Consider the following 6,228-nt stretch of genomic DNA (forward strand, 5'->3'; position numbering starts at 1 on the left):
GGTTTATCTAATGGGTTATCTTTTGGGTTTTTCTAATGATTAGAATGAGGTTATCACCAGCTGAAATACTACAAAAGTGATGTATCCTTATTAGAGTATCACATCAACTCATTGTTGATGTTGATTTTGATTATCTGAGGAACTCATTGTTGATGTTGATGTTGATTTTGAATGTTCTGTATCTTCACTGTGTAGTATTTATTATTCCCCTTGTGGGGAAATAAAGTAATCTATGGAGAGAAACACTAAAAAGATTATGTAAGTATTTTGCTTGTCAAACATCTCATTTCCATAACACTTGATAATTGTCTAAACCAATCTTTATTATCATGGCTGCAAAATAGTCATTTTCAGTTCTGCTATGTGGTACACATGTATCAGCATTTTATTGCAAGGAATCATCTGTGTGTATAAGTGTGTGTGTGTGTGTGTGTATCATCTAGCATTCATGTGACTGTATTTTAAGTACAGACTCTTAGGTTGCTATTTTTTAAAAAAAATTTTTTAAGGTTTATTCATTTTTTGAGAGAGACAGAGCATGAACAGGAGAGGGGCAAATAGAAAGGGAGACACAGAATCCAAAGAAGGCTCCAGATTCTGAGCTGTCAGCACAGAGCCCAATGTGGGCCTTGAACTCACGAACTGTGAGATCATGAACCGACTGAGTCACCCAGGCACCCCCTTAGGTTTTTTTTTGTTTGTTTTTGTTTTTTCTTATTCTTAGTGGATTATAATCTGTTACTGTACTTTCTTACATTGATGTTAAAATGAGATTTTGCTTAGGGGAGCCCAATTAGTTCTGGCTTATTTTGGTGTACCAAAACATTTTTTTGAGCACTTCCTTTATAGTAAAATAAGATGTTCTAGACTAATTTTGGAACCTTTGAGAGTCTTGGAATTAGCCATTTTTGTTGTTTTTTAGGGAGGATGGTACTTAGATTTTTTTTTTTTTCAACGTTTATTTATTTTTGGGACAGAGAGAGACAGAGCATGAACGGGGGAGGGGCAGAGAGAGAGGGAGACACAGAATCGGAAACAGGCTCCAGGCTCTGAGCCATCAGCCCAGAGCCCGACGCGGGGCTCGAACTCCCAGACCGCGAGATCGTGACCTGGCTGAAGTCGGACGCTCAACTGACTGCGCCACCCAGGCGCCCCGGGAGAATGGTACTTAGAAACTTAAATCTGAGAACTAGGTATGCTCATTAATTCTAGGTTGTGACATTCTTGGCCTTTTTTAGCTGGCAGAGCAAGGAAACACACACACACACACACACACACACACACGTAAATATATATTTTAGAAATTGTGAGTGCATACTGACACTTCCAATTTTTGTCAAAAGTTTTATTTATTTTGAGAGAGAGAGAGAGAGAGAGAGAGAGCAAGTTGGGGAGGGGCAGAGAGAATCCCAAACAGACTCCTGTCAGCCCAGAGTCCAATGTGGGGCTCCAACTCAGAAACCACGAGATCATGTCCTGAGCCGAAGTCAGACTCTTAACCAACTGAATCATCCAGGTGCCCCTGACACTTCCAATTTTTAATTTACCTTCACAGTTTTCCCTTGCCTCTCCTATTTTATATTTGTTTCTCCCTTTTCCTTACTGTGATAATATAGGTATTTTTGTTAGGAATACCATAGAATTAATGTGCCCTTTTCATTGTATTACACGAGGTATAAAATGTTGATATATGTATTACTAGTGAGTTTAACCTTGGTCATTTCATTAAAGTTGTGGCTGCCAAGTTTCTCCCCATTTTCTACTTACAATTACTAAGTATCTAGTGGGAGGAAATACTTTGAAACTATGTGATTTTTGTGCTATTTTAGCATCCATTAGCAGTTTTTTGCCTGCAGCAGTTATTGTGATGTTTGCCTAATGTTGATTTTCTCTTTCTCTTTCCTTCTTTCTCTCTTTCAATTTTAATTCTAAAATTGGAATTTTACTCTAAGGGAGAGTTATAGTTTCCTTAAGTTTACTTATTTATTTAACTATATCTCAACAGAAGGATCTTTAATTCTATAGGCTGTAATCCATTACAATCGTTTTGTTGTTCAGTTTGTTCATTTGGTGATTGAGAGCTCCGTTAAGTTGGTTGCTACATCCTTTCAGTATGCTCCTATTACTCCTTGAGCACTTCTGTTCTGGCAACATAAGGCTTTCCAGGTGAGGCTTGGACTTTCCCTGCCCCAACCCTCAATTCAGTAATTCCCTCAAGGAGCCCTGACTTTTTTTTTTTTTTTTTTTTTTTTTATAGAGAATGAGATTTAGAAACTAAGCTCTGGGTGCCAGGTGTGTTCACTGTTACTGGAGAGTGTTACTGCTTCTATATTCTTTCAGTTGACAGAATCAGGAAATTTTATATGGATACGTATATATATATATATATATATATATATATATATATGTCATATATGTATATATTTCTAAAATGACACATCTGTATTTCCTTATCTATCTGTTCTTATGACTTTAATTTATTTTTTTAAATTTACATCCAAATTAGCATATAGTGCAAAAATGATTTCAGGAGTAGATTCCTTAATGCCCCTTACCTGTTTAGCCCATCCCCCGCTCCCACAACCCCTCCAGTAATCCTCTGTTTGTCCTCTATATTTAAGAGTCTCTTATGTTTTGTCCCCTCCCTGTTTTTATATTATTTTTGCTTCCCTTCCCTTATGTTCATCTGTTTTTTATCTTAGGTCCTCATATGAGTGAGGTCATATGATATTTGTCTTTCTCTGACTAATTTTACTTAGCATAATGCCCTCTAGTTCCATCCACGTAGTTGCAAAAGGCAAGATTTCATTCTTTTTGATTGCTGAGTTATACTCCATTTCATATATATACACACACACACACACACACACACACACCACATCTTCTTCATTTATCCATCAATGGACATTTGGGCTCTTACCATACTTCGGCTATTGTAGGTAGGGCTGCTATAAACTGGGATGCATGTGTCCCTTCGAAACAGCATACCTGTATCCCTTGGATAAATACCATTTTTAATTTTTTGAGGAACCTTTATATACTGTTTAACAGAGTGGCTGCACCAGTTTGCATTCCCAATAGCAGTGCAAAAGAGATCCTCTTTCTCTGCATCCTCACCAATATCTGTTGTTGCCTGAGTTAATGTTAGCCATTCTGACAGGTGTGAGGTGGTATTAATTTTTATTTCCCTGATGATGAATGATGTTAAGCATTTTTTTCATGTGTCTGTTAGCCATCTGGATGTCTTCTTTGGAGGAGTGTCTATTCATGTTTTCTACCATTTCTTCATTGGATTATTTGTTTTTTTGGGTGTTGAGTTTGAAAAGTTCTTTATAGATTTTGGATACTAACACTTAATCTGATTTTCCATTTGCAAGTACCTTCTCCCATTCCGTCGGTTGCCTTTAGTTTTGCTGATTGTTTCCTTCACTGTGCAGAAGCTTTTTATTTTGATGAGGTCCCAGTAGTTCATTTTTGCTTTTATTTCCCTTGCCTCCAGAGACGTGTTGAGTAAGAAGTTGCTGTGGCCAAGGTTAAAGAGGTTTTTGCCAGCTTTCTCCTTGAGGATTTTGATGGCTTCCTGTCTTATATTGAGGTCTTTCATCCATTTTGAGTTTATTTTTGTGTATGGTGTAAGAAAGTGGTCCAGGTTCATTCTTCTGCATGTCTCTGTCCAGTTTTCCCAGCACCACTTGCTGAAGAGACTGTCTTTTTTCCATTGGATATTCTTTCCTGCTTTGTCAAAGATTAGTTGGCCATACATTTGTGGGTCCATTTCTGGGTTCTTTATTCTGTTCCATTGACCTGAGTGCCTGTTTTTGTGCCAGTACCATACTGTCTTGATGACTATAGCTTTGTAGCAGAGCTTAAAGTCTGGGATTGTGATGCTTCCTGCTTTGGTTTTCTTTTTCAAGATTACTTTGACTTTTCGGAGTATTTTCTGGTTCCATACAAATTTTAGGATTGTTTGTTCTAGTTCTGTGAAGAATGCTGGTGTTATTTGGTAGGGATTGCATTGAATATGTAGATTGCTTTGGGTAGTATCGACATTTTAACAATATTTGTTCTTCCTATCCAGGAGCATGGAATGTTTTTCAATTTTTTTGTGTCTTCTTCAAGGGCTTTCATCAGCTTTCTGTAGTTTTCAGTGTATAGATTTTTTACCTCTCTGGTTATGTTTCTCCTAGGTATTTTATGGGTTTTGGTGCAATTGTAAATGGGATCGATTCCTTGATTTCTCTTTCTGTCACTTCATTATTGGTGTATAGGAATACAACCGATATCTGTGCATTGATTTTATATCCTGCAACTTTGCTGAATTCATGGATCAGTTCTAGCAGCAGTTTTTTTGTGGAATCTTTTGGGTTTTCCATATAGAGTATCATGTCATCTGCAAAGAGTAAACGAACATTTTACCTCCTGGCTGATTTTGATGCCTCTTATGTCTTGTGTTGTCTGATTGCAGAGGCTAAGATTTCCAATACTGTGTTGAATAACAGTGGCGAGAGTGGACATCCCTGTCTTGTTCCTGACCTTAGGGGGGAAGCTCTCAGTTTTTCCCCATTAAGGATGATATTAGTGTTCGGTCTTTCATATATGGCTTTTATGATCTTGAGGTATGATCCTTCTATCCTCACTTTCTTGAGGGTTTTTATCAAGAAAGGATGCTGTATTTTGTCAAACGCTTTCTCTGTGTCTATTAGGAAGATCATGTAGTTCTTGTCCTTTCTGTTATTGATGTGATGAATCACATCAATTATTTTGCAGATATTGAACCAACCCTGCATCCCCGGTATAAATCCTACTTGATTGTGGTGAATAATGTATTGTTGGATCCGGTTGTCTAATATCTTGTTGAGGAATTTTGCACCCATGTTCATCAGGGAAATTGGTCTACAGTTCTCCTTTTTAGTGGGGTCTTTGTTTGGTTTTGGAATCAAGGTAATGCTGACTTCATAGAAAGAGTTTGGAAGTTTCCCTTCCATTTGTATTTTTTTGGAACAGCTTCAAGAAAAGGGGTGTTAACTCTTCCTTAAATGTTTGGTAGAATTCCCCTGGAAAGCCATCTGGCCCTGGACTCTTGTTTTTTGGGGAGATTTTTTATTACTAATTCAATTTCTTTACTGGTTATGGTTCTGTTCAAATTTTCTCTTTTTTCCTGTTTCAGTTTTGATAGTTTATATGTTTCTAGGAAGTTGTGCATTTCTTCCAGACTGCCCATTTTATTGGCATATAATTGTTGGTAATACTCTCGTGTTGTTTTTATTTCTGCTGTGATGGTTGTGATCTCTCCTGTTTCATTCTTGATTTTATTTTTTTGATAAAAACTGGCTAGGGGTTTATCAATTTCCTTAATTCTTTTAAAGAACCAGCTTCTGGTTCATTGATCTGTTCTACCTTTTTTGTTTGTTCCAATAGCATTGATTTCTGTTCTAATCTTTATTATTTCCTGTCTTTTGCTGGTTTTGGTTTTTATTTGCTGTTCTTTTTCCAGCTCTTTAAGGTGTAAAGTTAGGTTATGTATCGGAGACCTTTCTTCCTTCTTTAGGAAGGCCTGGATTGCTATATACTTCCCTCTTATGCCTGCCTTTGCTGCATCCCAGAGGGTTTGGGCTGTGGTGTTACCATTTTCATTGGCTTCCACGTACTTTTTAATTTCCTCTTAAACTTCTTGGTTAGCCCATTCATTCTTTAGTAGGATGTTCTTTAGTCTGCAAGTATTTCTTATCTTTCCAAATTTTTTCTTGTAGTTGATTTCGAATTTCACATTATTGTCTGAAAATACGCACGGTACGATCTCGATCTTTTTGTACTTGCTGAGGGCTGATTTGTGTCTCAGTATGTGATCTTTTTTGGAAAATGTTCCATGTGCATTGAAGAATGTGTATTCCACTGCTTTAGGATGAAATGTTCTGGATATAGACCCCTTAATTATGATATAATGCCCTTCTTTATACTGTTAGTATTTTAATGCCTATAGATTGTCTGATGTAAGTATGGCTACTCCAGCTTTCTTTTGTTGACCATTAGCATGAGAGGTGGTTCTCTATCCACTTACTTTCAATCTGAAGGTGTCTTTAGGTCTAAAGTGGGTCTCTTGTAAACAGAATATAGATGAATCTTGTTTTCTTATACATTCTGTTACCCTGTGTCTTTTGATTGGAGCAGTTAGTCCATTGACGTTTAGGGTGAGTACTGAAAAATACATATTTATTGCCATTATGTTTC

The sequence above is a fragment of the Felis catus genome, chromosome B4, assembly GCF_018350175.1.
Source record: "Felis catus isolate Fca126 chromosome B4, F.catus_Fca126_mat1.0, whole genome shotgun sequence".
NCBI lineage: Eukaryota > Metazoa > Chordata > Mammalia > Carnivora > Felidae > Felis > Felis catus.